This window comes from Hyperolius riggenbachi, chromosome 4 (assembly GCF_040937935.1).
Source record: "Hyperolius riggenbachi isolate aHypRig1 chromosome 4, aHypRig1.pri, whole genome shotgun sequence".
NCBI classification, from domain to species: Eukaryota; Metazoa; Chordata; class Amphibia; order Anura; family Hyperoliidae; genus Hyperolius; species Hyperolius riggenbachi.
Genome location: NC_090649.1, coordinates 77411247 through 77424495, shown reverse-complemented (window position 1 = coordinate 77424495; position 13249 = coordinate 77411247). Strand labels below are relative to the sequence as shown.

At 45.3% G+C, this 13249-nt stretch overlaps 1 protein-coding gene across 6 annotated transcripts in view; it reads right to left on the bottom strand.

Annotated features, from left to right (window-relative positions):
• Positions 1 to 13249, bottom strand: part of KLHL29 (kelch like family member 29) — a 1379660-nt gene that overhangs the window by 1335222 nt on the left and 31189 nt on the right. Inside the window, exon 1 of one of the 6 annotated variants that reach the window (XM_068280221.1) lies at positions 9112 to 9455. The exons of the other annotated variants lie outside the window; for them this stretch is intronic. The gene's annotated coding sequence lies outside the window, so the exon portion shown is untranslated. Of the gene's footprint in view, positions 1 to 9111; positions 9456 to 13249 lie in introns of those variants that run through there. 6 annotated transcript variants of the gene reach the window in all.

The following is a 13249-nucleotide window of genomic DNA, read 5'->3' as shown; positions in this document are numbered from 1 at the left end:
TACCCCTGGGACAGTTTGGAGTCGAGGCTGGACAGAGGCATCACCAGTGTGCAGGGTAGCGACACAGTCTGATACTATACAGGGGGCACAGGCGTGACGCAGGGCGCATGATGGGGCAAAGTGGGAGGGAGAACGGAGGAAAACGATGGGGGCAGCCCAGGCTCAGATAAGATGATTTGTCAATCTGGATCTCTAGACAATGCCTCAAGCGCCGAAGGGGGGAATTAAGGGCCAACATACACACAGTTGTTTTGAGGTTTAGAGCTCACAGGTGAATCAAGTCAGTGTTAAAGGACAGCTGAAGTGGGAAGATCATGGAGGCTGCCATATTTATTTCCTTTTAAACAATAAGCCCTGCTAACCTATGTGGCTGCTGAAGTGTCTGAATCACACCAGAAACAAGCATGCAGCTAATCTTATCAGATCTGACAATAATGTCAGAAACATCTGATCTGCATATGCTTGTTCAGGGTCTATGACTAAAAGTATTAGAGGCAACGGAGCAGGAGGATAGCCAGGCAACTAGTCAACTAGAATTGTTTAAAAGTAAATACTATGACAGCCTCCATATCCCTCTTGTTACAGTTGTCCTTTAAAGGACACCTGAACGAAGAGAGATATGGAGGCTGCCATATTTATTCCCTTTTACACAATACCAGTTACCTGGCTATCCAGCTGATCTCTTTGGCTGCAATAATGTCTGAATCAGCCAGGCAATCTGCATTGTTTAAAATAAAATCAATATGTCAGCCTCCATACCCTCAATTGTGTTTTAAATGTGGAAAAATTCAGAGGTTTAGTGCAGTATGTCACACATACAGGTAACACCCGGGGATCTGTTAGCATCTGAAAAGACCTGGGACACCCACAAAAGAGAGAAGGTAGTCTCACTGGGCGTGGCCACAACACATCATGGGTGTGGCCAAATAATTGTCATAATTACCAGGATAAATAACCCCTTAGCCTCCTAAATGCCTTCCTACCCTTCCAAACCCCTAAAACACCTTTGAATTGTGTCGTCAGGGAAAAAAAAAAAAACAACTTTATTTACACCTTGTGCATCACAGCTGGACCACTGGGTCAAATTAGAGGTAGAAAGTAGACCAAATCTCCTCTGAAAAGAATAGAGACCATCTATTTCCTACGTAACACCACCACCTATTGGCTGGAGGAAGCACTAGAAGGAGATAAACAAGTCCTGGCTTCTCAAATGTTTTGGCAATGATGCCTGTGGCTGCAGATGAGGTGGGAACAGGCACATGGGACACTCAGAAGTCTGGGGTTCTAGCAAAATTGTAGTTTGAAGTAGAGTTATGCTTTAAAAGTATGCGATGCATGGCTGCATTCTGTAGCTGCAATGAGCCAGACGTGCTGTGATCATGCAATCTACTTCACATATCATTAATTATGAAACATGCGAAACCACTGCTCCTCATGCCAGACCTTCACACGCCCTCTTACAGTCCTCAGGAAAAAAGAGCCAGACTTGTAAAAGTTTAAACTGAAGAAACCCACACAGAGCATAAATGCAATACTAACTAAACAAGCATGGCTTGAAAACTATGATTATTATAATCTTGTATTTATAAAGAGCCAACACATTATGAAGCGCTGAACTGGTACGACGTACACTAAATTAACCAGCATATTCATCTCTCTGCCCACAGTAATGTTTGAAGACAATAACACACAGGACATGAATAGTAATCACAGGCTGTGTTGGCTGAAGACCAGGAGCACCTGGCTACAGGTCGGGGGACATGCCCAAGGTGCTAGGCACTAGCAACGTCATTGGCTAACGATGCAGAGCAGCTTGCAGAGTGCACAAGATAAAAACTGCAAGTCCCAGCATGCTCTGTGGCAGTTTTCGGCTGCCTGTAGGACCGCACACTGCTAAGTATTTGATTAGCTGGAAAGTAACCACTCAGGAGGTAAAACAGGAACTATGGCAAAATAAAACAGCCGCAGAACGGTTAAATCAACATTATCTGTCTCTAGAGACAATCCTTTGTGATCATTTCGGGTGACGTCAGCTATTTTTTCAGTTGCCCTCTGCACCACATCAAGCTCGTGAGAATAGCAAATGGCCGGGATGGATTAATTTGGTCACCTGCTATTGCACTATTCATTTGCACAGCAAGAAATAAACACATGGCTTGGCCAAGCCTAATGTACCTCTCTGCTGACATTTATTGCTGTGATAATGTTGGCTGACTAAGGCTGGACAGCACACGTTCCATAGCAAGCCTGGACTAGGTTTTAAATATATGGTAGTACTGTACAGAAGCTAATGTTTGCAATGCTCTCCTGGGTAATATCAGAACACAGCAAGGATTCAAAAGGCAGGAGTTATGTGGGTGCTGCTATATGCAGCACCTGCAGTGACATCTTATTACGGTAAGTCCTGACAAAGATTACTCCTTGCTGTGGGTGTGTGTATGTAACTGCTATATACATAAAATCCACAATCTTCACCATATTCTAATATTTGGAAAGAGTTTTAAACCCGACATCAGTAAATAAAGGTTTCTTTAAAACGTCACTTGTTTTCTCCAGCCTTAGTAAACTTACTATGTTGTTTTTAATTTGATGGAAAAAAAGACCCAAATACAAACACAAGTCTGTGTTGTTTAAAGGGAACCTTAAAGAGACACTGAAGCGAAAAAAAAATATATGATATAATGAATTGGTTGTGTACTATGAATAATTACTAGAAGATTAGCAGCAAAGAAAATATTCTCATATTTTTATTTTCAGGTATATAGTGTTTTTTCTAACATTGCATCATTCTCTAATATCTGCAGATTACACAATACTCAGCATTCAAAATGATTCTTTCAGAGCAGTCTGTGAAGTAATGACCTCTCCTCTGGTAGAGGAAAAGTAAACAGTTGAGATAATAAAAGTCAGAAGACAGCCCTCTCCACGACTTTTGAAAGTCATAGAAATGAATGGCTTTTTTGCATAGAGATAACAACTGGAGTTTCTCAACTCTTCCTGTACTGGAAACAATTACACTGATGTATCTGATCTTAATGTTTTATTTCTTAGCTGTACTACACATACAAATCATAATATCATAATTTTTTTTCGCTTCAGTGTCTCTTTAAGTGAGAGGAATACAGAGGCTGCCATCATCATTCCTTCATAAACAGTGCCAGTTGCTTGGCTCTCATGCTGAGCCTTTGGCTTTAGTTGTATTTGAGTCACACACCTGCAACAAGTATGCAGCCAGTGGAGTCAATCCAGAGTCACAGCATCTGACGGGGCTGTGGAGTCGGTAACAAAAATCATCCGACTCCAACTCTGACTACTAAGTTTATGAACAACCAACTCCGACTCCAGGTACCCAAAAATGCTCCGACTCCAACTCCACAGACCTGGCATCTGATCTGCATGCTCATTATGGGCCAGTGGCTTAAAGGACAACTATCAATAAACATGTTTTTGAAAGTGAGTTTGTCCGCCACAAAATAAAATTCCATTTACCCGCTGCTCTGTGTTTATTATGTAGTCTACATTCAGTCTGCATTGCAAGCATTCCAATATAATCATAAATGTTTCTGCCGAAATAAAAATTATCTCGGTCAGCCTGGCTCTATTCTGGTACATTGAGGAGGAGAGGGAAGCTTGTTATTTCCCCTCCCACATTCCTGCTACTCTCTGATTGGCTAAGGGCAGTTCAGTGTGACATGAGGCTGAGAAGGGAAATACACCTCTCCTCTCCGCAGAAGATGCTGAAATATGATCTATGCTTTGCTCACACATGTTTATAAAGCAAGCCAGATAGGACAGTGCAGTTTCCAGGGCAAAAACAACTGAGTAAGGGAAGAAATCAGGATTGGCTTCAGTCAGAGGCAGTAAAGATGGAAAATGCCTGGAATAGTTTTCCTTTTAATTACTTTATAAAATTCACTGAATTCAAACCGTGCACAGTACAATACAAGTATTATGTAGGTAGAACAAGTATTTATCCACTTGTATGTGTTTTTGTTTCCTGGGATAGTATGGCTGTCCCTGCTGCTTTAAAATGGGATGGGAAATAGGTTGTCTAGATGTTTCTAGGTACTGCTGTAAATGGCCCCTGCTTATCTCTTCCTTTCATGTTATAAAAGTGTCTCCCTGACTGGTGTTGGACCAGAATTGTTCAAAGCATCAAGGATTTCTCCAGAGAATCCGGTCATTTCAATATATGACCAAAGTATTTGAGATTTAATAGTAGTATCAACCCTTCTAGTGAACTCTCTGGCCTTATTTCTTTAAGTGATCTTTTGGCAGTCCAAGAAGCTCTCAGTAGGTTTCTCCACACCCACAATTCAAAAGCATAAATTTTTCTACGCATGACCTTATTTATAGTCCAACTACAAACCCCCTTACCGGTGTCTAAAACTAGACCCTTTTTATTGATGCCTTTTCCTAAACTATCGTATTGGTCCCCAACTGTAAACATCTGCAAATTGCCCTTTTTAGGATGTGCGCAACCGCGCAACTGCGTGCCCAAAGCACAAATTCACAAATCAGACTGCAATCCAGCATAAGCCAACGACTTGTCATCTGGCGATGTCTCCTACGTTGTGACACAGTTGGTAATAATTCTAAAACAGTTTCCACGGAACTTAATTGCTAGGTCCATGTTTCTAAACTCATCCCACACAATACGATCGCGCCAGATTGCTGGAGAGGACATTTACCATTGTGAGAAAAAAAAACTTACGAAACTGATTTTTTTTTTCCCTTTTATTTTAAATTCTCCTCTTCTGCAAACATCAATTTTAAACAGTCTGAAGGACCTCCACGGGCAATAAGGCTTGGCTCGAACGAACGGAGATAAAACGAGCGCAGCTGTTCGGTTCTATAAATCTGGGACAAGTGTAGTGACCAAAATTCCTAGGGACAGATTTTTAAAGTACTAGCTACTGAAAATCACAATGCAACTTGGCAGCTACGACACAAGACCGCAGAAGCCAGTATAGGATATCAACACGACTGCCCCCGGAAATGTGACATGGTAGGGAGCCTTGTGAAGTTTGGCCGTGAGTGATCGCGCTGACCTCTCTACATAATGACCTGGCCGTCCCACGCCGCCGATGCGCCAGCCTCCTGCTGGGCATAAGAGCCTAGAGCGGCTGCCAAGCGCCTTACGGCTTGCTCCGTACAACTCTGCCTTCAGCAGGAGGGCACGCAGGCAGCTCTTCCAAGAGAGCAGATAATAACGGAGATGCTGTGTAATAAGCCATGCCAGGCCACGCCGCCTGCTCACCCCCTCCTAGTAGCTCCCCCGTGGGTGCCTGTGAGCGAACAGCACTCCCAGAGGGCAGAGGGCACACTGAGGGCTGTGCGTTCGCTATCCACCATCCTCTAGAGTGACACATTCCATGTGGAAGCAGACACGCCAGCACATCTGGGCACAACACAGGGCTCTTATGAATGAGGCTGAGGGGGTGGGCTTTTCACAGACGGATAAAAACACAGGCTCGCATTACTGTACTTCTGCCAAGCCCTCTCTGAGGCTCGGAGATATTACAGTCACGTTATATTTAATGGTTAACCTTTTCATAACAGGGATCGACCAATCAGAGCACACAACACCTATAACCTATTTATCATTCCTTGTAGGTTAAATCAGCTGCAGCAAACGTCTATATATAATACGTCAACAACCATTTTTTATCCCAGAATCATTAGCCGTAGGGCTGCAAGGTGTACGGTGCCCAGGCTACGGGCGAGCGCCAGGCTTGCCAAAGCAAAATGTATTTTTAAATGGGCGACTGCCCAAACTACACAGTGACAGCTGAAAATGTTTACAGACACATTGCCAAAACTATATCGGACTGCCCACAGCAACAGAGCAGTCTCGTTTACAACAGTAATACCCTATAGTGGCACAACAGAAGGCATCGGGCAGGCACGGGGATGTGTACATGTCACTGTTTGGGTGACACCGGGCAGATCGAGAGGCAATGCCATAACCACAAATAAAGAATCCCCACAGTGATTGGACAATTCACAACACGGACAAAGCACAGTAATGATATATTTAAAAATGCAAGCGTCATGTGGGATGCCCGGACCGGATGGCGTGCCACTGTAAAAACGTTGCGTGACACAAAACTCTCTGCTGATTTATTTAGGCGCTGCCAAAATAAATCTTCCGAGCCTGAATCGGATTAGCATGTGGTGAGAGGACTTTGTGAACATACTTCGTAAAGCTCCATTTTTATGGACTGTTTGTGAATTTTTGGACTGAGCTGAAGCCATGCTACCTAGAGGGAGGAAGACGGCAGCACGGGCATCCAGGAGGCAGCACATCTGGGTACCATGCACTTTGCCGCTGTAACTTACTGGGCACTGCCAATGTTACAACATGTTATGTGTGGTGGGGATGTAACCTGAATAATCACTGCTCATCACACACTTGCCTCTTCCACCCTGAATAAAGTTATACAATATCAGATGGATGAGAGTTTTTACAGACATCACCAGAACAGTCCTGAAGCAGCCACAATGTTGGTGTGACCTCATTTTTGGTAGTGGTCCATTACAAGTAGCACTTTACTAAGGCTGCTATATTATGTCATACTGTGTAAAAAGTGGCAGAGCAGGTGGACGGCATGCTGCAGAGACCTGTGTGGCACATAAGACCAATCCCCACTATTAGGCAGCCTTAAATCTCAAAATGCACATCAGGTGTGAGATAAACATTGCCAACGGCTGATACAGTTACAGGGGGAGGAGGGGCAGACCTCGCCATTATATTGTTTTTTAACAACAACAACTCTAAGGAGTTGCAAACTATAAAGTGCTACTAAGGTAAGGTGAGTGGTACCCAGGCAGTGAAGGGAATAGAGGGATCAGGTGTTGCTAAGGCAAGGTGAGTGGTACCGAGGCAGTGAAGGTGATGGAGGGATCACGTGTTACTAGGGCAAGGTGAGTGGTACCGAGGCAATGGAGGGATCAGATGTTACTAAGGCAAGGTGAGTGGTACCCAGGCAGTGAAGGAAATGGAGGTATCAGGTGTTACTAAGCCAAGGTGAGTGGTACCCAGGCAATGGAGGTAATGGGGGGGGATCAGGTGTTGCTAAGGCAAGGTAAGTGGTACCGAGGCAGTGAAGGTGATGGAGGGATCAGGTGTTACTAGGGCAAGGTGAGTGGTACCCAGGCAGTGGAGGTGATGGAGGGTTCAGGTGTTACAAAGCCAAGGTGAGTGGTACCCAGGCAGTGGAGGTGATGGAGGGTTCAGGTGTTACAAAGCCAAGGTGAGTGGTACACAGGCGGTGGAGGTGATGGAGGGATCAGGTGTTACTAGGGCAAGGTGAGTGGTACACAGGCGGTGGAGGTGATAGAGGGTTCAGGTGTTACTAGGGCAAGGTGAGTGGTACACAGGCAGTGAAGGTGATGGAGGGATCAGGTCTTACTAGGGCAAGGTGAGTGGTACCCAGGCAGTGGAGGTGATGGAGGGATCAAGTGTTACTAGGGCAAGTTGAGTGGTACCCAGGCAGTGGAGGTGATGGAGGGATCAGGTCAGCAAGCCAGCTGCCTATGCTGTCCTATTTTCTCCATCTTTTAAAAGTGTGCACCAGGTTTAAGTGTGATCTGAGCATTGCAGGGGGCTTTTGCAAGAGATGATTATCAATGTCTAAGCAGTTGTTATCCCATGTAGAGAGCAGCAGAACTGAGTACTGATTAGTGCCTGGGTACCAGTAACTTTGTAGCTGTAAGAACTGTTACTGTTGCTAGAGGAGTTCTACTCGGCCAGTGTGGTGAAGAAGGGGAGGACGCTTGGGTATGAGATCAAAGGGGGAGTGATACCTCTGTAGTAAGGTGAAGAGTGTGAGCGGTGCCTAGGCAGTGTACTGGTGGGAAAGTGGTACCCAGGCAAGGTGGTGATGGGATTGACTAGTATGCAGGAAGCGTGGTGATGAGTGATACCCAGGCAGTAATAGAGTAAAGGGGCGAGCTGTACCCAGACGATGTGTCAAAGGAGGTGAGTGCTGACCAGGCATAGGGGAGGAAGTAGGTGGATGCAATAAAAGGAGGCAAGTGCTACCTGGGCAGTGGGGAGAGGAGGGGTTAAGTAGTACACATTTAGTGTGGTGAAGGGGATGTGTAGTATCCAAGAAATGTTGTGATGAGTGGTACCAAGGCAGTAAGAGGGTTAAGGCATGAACAGTACCCATGCAGTGTGTTGAAGGGGTGAGTGTTGGGGAGGTAGTGGGTGTATGGTACCCAGACAATGCAATAAAAGAAGTGTTACCTGGGCAGTGGGAAGAGGAGGGTGTGACTGGTACCTAGGCAGTTTGGTGATGGGGATGAATGGTATCCAGGAAGTGTTGTGATGTGTGGTACCCAGGCAGTAAGGGAGTTAAGGGGTGAGCAGTAACCATGCAGTGTGTTGAAGGAGTGAGTGTTGACCAGGTATTAGGGGAGGTAGTGGGTGTGTGGTACCCAGACAATGCAATAAGGGATGAATGCTCCCTGGGCAGTGAAGAGAGGCAGGCATAAGTGGTACCCAGGCAGTTTGGTGATGGGGATGAGTGGTATCCAAGAAGCATGGTGATGAGTGGTACCCATGCAGGAAAGGGGTGAAAAGTACCCAGGGGATGAGTGCTGACCAGGCATTAGTGAAGGAAGTAGGTGAATGCAATAACATGGGGTGCGTGCTACCTGGGCAGTGGGGAGAGGCAGGGCTAAGTGGTACCCATGCAGCATGGTGATGAGGATGAGTGGTACCCAGACAGTGAGAAGGAGGGAGGGGGGTACCCAGTGACCCATCCAGATGCCAGTGCTTCTACCATCCCTCTCTCTAGGTGTCTGAGAATCTTTCTCTCCTCTCCTCCCTCATTTGACAAGCAGGAAGTTTTTTTTTTCCTCCTCTTTTTCTCCCTTATAACCTTACCTCCCTCCCTCTCCGTTCTCTTCTTTGCCAGGCAGAGCGCAGGCGCACAGGATCATTAACATGCACTTAATAATACACAGGAGGATGCAGCCTGACTTCTCCAACATCAACAAGAGCGCTGGGCAATAGGCTGCCAGCAGCCAGGCAGGCTCGGCAGCAGCCAGGCAGAGAGCTGTGGGCAGCGGTGCCCTCTGGGTGCAGTCAGTGTGTCTTACCTGCGCTGTGCCAGCCGCTGCTGCCCTTGTCCGGTGTCAGAGCAGATCGCAGCGATGTCCAGACTTCAGCAGTGTGCAGAGAGAGGGGGGGCTGCTGGTGGCTCAGGCTGGTGGGGGGCTCCCGGGGTGTGCGGTGCCCCAGGGCTCGGGAAGATGTGTGCCAGGCTGCTGCAGGATCCGGACCATGCTCCCTTCTGGCTCCCCGCTTCTCTGAGGCTGTCTACTTGCTGGATGGGGGCGGGTTCAGGAGCGTCACGGCCGGGAGGGGGCTCCAATCACACGGGGGGCGAGGCACACAGTCACAGACAGACACTTGCCAGCCCTGGCTGTCTCCTTCCCGGGGGGCTCCGAGCCTCTTCCCGCTGGGGGCGAGCAGCCTGGCACCGGGGAGAGCAGAGGCTATGTATGTGTATGTGCCTGTCTGTCTCTGTGGCTTGCCTGTATACGGTGTGATGTGCACACTGATACGGGTATGCGGATGTATGTGCGGGAGAGGCTGAGAGCGGTGGGTGCAGGATTAGCCCCTCTATCCTCCCCGCACTGTGCCCGGCAGAGCTGTGTGTGCTGTGTGCCCGCTCTGCCTGCTCCGGCGTATCCTCATCATGTGTCTCCTCGCTCTTCCCTCCTGTGTCTGCCTCATTCCTGGCTGTGCTCAGCTGGCTGTCACTTCACAGCTGGCTGCCTGTCTACTAATCATATCTACATATATATGTCTATATCTGCCTGTCTATATTTGTGTCTCTATCTATCTGCCTATCTATATACTGTATTTGTCTATACGTCAGCCTGTCTGCATCTATCTGTCTATGTATCCCTGTCCTCTATTTATCACTCCATCCCTGGGTTCAATCTATCTGCCTATCTATATACTGTATTTGCCTATATGTCATGTCAGCTGTCTGCATCTATCTGTCTATGTATCCATGTCCTCTATCACTCCATTCACCCATCTCTGGGTTCTATCTATCTATGTATCTATCTATCTATCCATCCATCCTTGTGTTCAATACATTTGTATGATCTATCTATATCTATCTATCATAGGCGAATTTGACATATGGCAAATTCGGGTGACATATACCCCCGACTACATATACTGGGCACATATACACCTGCCTACATATACTGGGCACATATAACCCTGACTACATATACTGGGCACATATACCCCTGGCTACATACAGTGGTGTGAAAAACTATTTGCCCCCTTCCTGATTTCTTATTCTTTTGCATGTTTGTCACACTTAAATGTTTCTGCTCATCAAAAACCGTTAACTATTAGTCAAAGATAACATAATTGAACACAAAATGCAGTTTTAAATGATGGTTTTTATTATTTAGTGAGGAAAAAAAAAACTCCAAATCTACATGGCCCTGTGTGAAAAAGTGATTGCCCCCCTTGGTAAAAAAATAACTTAACTGTGGTTTATCACACCTGAGTTCAATTTCTGTAGTCACCCCCAGGCCTGATTACTGCCACACCTGTTTCAATCAAGAAATGACTTAAATAGGAGCTATCTGACACAGAGAAGTAGACCAAAAGCACCTCAAAAGCTAGACATCATTCCAAGATCCAAAGAAATTCAGGAACAAATGAAAACAAAAGTACTGTAATTGTCAGACAAAAAAAGCATCCATGGTTAAAAAACCAGGCAACCACTGACTTCATGTAGCCAAAAGTATGTAAATTTTATTCAAGGACGTATCCAAAATAAAAACAGAAACAAATCTCCAGCGTTGCTGGGAAGGGATATATAGATAATCAAATATTGAATAAATAGTAACCAGGCAGTGTAGGTGAGGAAATATGAAGCAGATCACATATGCATATGATAATTAACCGAACAGCACCTACTCCTAAATGCAATAGTACTGAACACATACAAATTGTGGCTGTCAGTAGTATCAGATAATAACCTCACCGTTCCAAATACACTGTCCCTCTCAGCCCCGCCGGAGACAAGAGACCTCACATGTATCGCACCTCCTACGGTGCTTCTTCGGAGATAAAAAGGTTAAAAAAGATCCGTCTTAAATACAACGCTGAATGCCGAACGATGCAGGAGGCGTGGCCACACCCCCTATGCGTCACTCCGCTACGCGACCTCGGGTCGCATAGACTGAGCAGCGCATACCCGATGATGCTGTAATTTGTATGTGTTCAGTACTATTGCATTTAGGAGTAGGTGCTGTTCGGTTAATTATCATATGCATATGTGATCTGCTTCATATTTCCTCACCTACACTGCCTGGTTACTATTTATTCAATATTTGATTATCTATATATCCCCTCCCAGCAACGCTGGAGATTTGTTTCCGTTTTTATTTTGGATACGTCCTTGAATAAAATTTACATACTTTTGGCTACATGAAGTCAGTGGTTGCCTGGTTTTTTAACCATGGATGCTTTTTTTGTCTGACATTGTGCATTATTTTCCATGGATATGGATATTTATAGGTTGCTCTACCTTTTGATGGTATGGTCAAAAGTACTGTAATTGAGATCTATCAGTCTGGTAAAGGTTATAAAGCCATTTCTAAAGCTTTGGGACTCCAGCGAACCACAGTGAGAGCCATTATCCACAAATGGCAAAAACATGGAACAGTGATGAACCTTCCCAGGAGTGGCTGGCCGACCAAAATTACCCCAACAGCGCAGAGAAAACTCATCCGAGAGGCCACAAAAGACCCCAGGACAACATCTAAAGAACTGCAGGCCTCACTTGCCTCAATTAAGGTCAGTGTTCACGACTCCACCATAAGAAAGAGACTGGGCAAAAACGGCCTGCATGGAAGCTATCGAAGGCGCAAACCACTTTTAAGCAAAAAGAACATTAAGGCTCGTCTCAATTTTGCTAAAAAAAACATCTCAATGATTGCCAAGACTTGTGGGAAAATACCTTGTGGACCGCCGAGACAAAAGTTGAACTTTTTGGAAGGTGCGTGTCCTGTTAAATCTGTCGTAGAAGTAACACAGCATTTCAGCAAAAGAACATCATACCAACAGTAAAATATGGTGGTGGTAGTGTGATGGTCTGGGGTTGTTTTGCTGCTTCAGGACCTGGAAGGCTTGCTGTGATCGATGGAATCATGAATTCTACTGTCTACCAAAAAATCCTGAAGGAGAATGTCCGGCCATCTGTTCGTCAACTCAAGCTGAAGCGATCTTGGGTGCTGCAGCAGGACAATGACCCAAAAGACACCAACAAATCCACCTTTGAATGGCTGAAGAAAAACAAAATGAAGACTTTGGAGTGGCCTGGCCAAAGCCCTGACCTGAATCCTATTGAGATGTTGTGGCATGACCTTAAAAAGGCAGTTCATGCTAGAGAACCCTCAAATAAAGCTGAATTACAACAATTCTGCAAAGATGAGTGGGCCAAAATTCCTCCAGAGCGCTGTAAAAAAGACTTGTTGCAAGTTATCGCAAACGCTTGATTGCAGTTATTGCTGCTAAGGGTGGTCCAACCAGTTATTAGGTTCAGGGGGCAATTTCTTTTTCACACAGGGCCATGTAGGTTTTGAGTTTTTTTTCTCACTAAATAATAAAAACCATCATTTAAAACTGCATTTTGTGTTCAATGATGTTATCTTTAACTAATGGTTAACAGTTTTTGATGAGCAGAAACATTTAAGTGTGACAAACATGCAAAAACAATAGTTACTCACCGGGTAACGTTCTTTCTAGTGATCCTCTGGGACAAGACTCCGAGATATCCACGCCCCTTCCAGGAAATATTTCAATCCCTCCCCTATAAAAGAAAGGCCATGAGAATCTCTCCTCAGTCTTAAATAATAACTGTCTAGAACTCTTCCTTTCACTTATTTATACTATGAACCACTCCATACAAAGTACAGAATTAATCTACTATACCCAAATCGGGTGGGACTCTTGTCCCAGAGGATCACTAGAAAGAACGTTACCCGGTGAGTAACTATTGTTTTATCCAGTGATCCTCTGGGACAAGACTCCGAGATGATAAGCAAGAATCAAACCTCAGGGTGGGTAGCAGCCTTCAGGACCTTACGACCAAAGGCTTGCTGTTGTTCTGATAACACATCCAACTTATAATGTTTCACAAAAGTGTTAAAACTTGACCACGTAGCGGCTTTGCAAATCTGCTCCGGGGTAGCACCA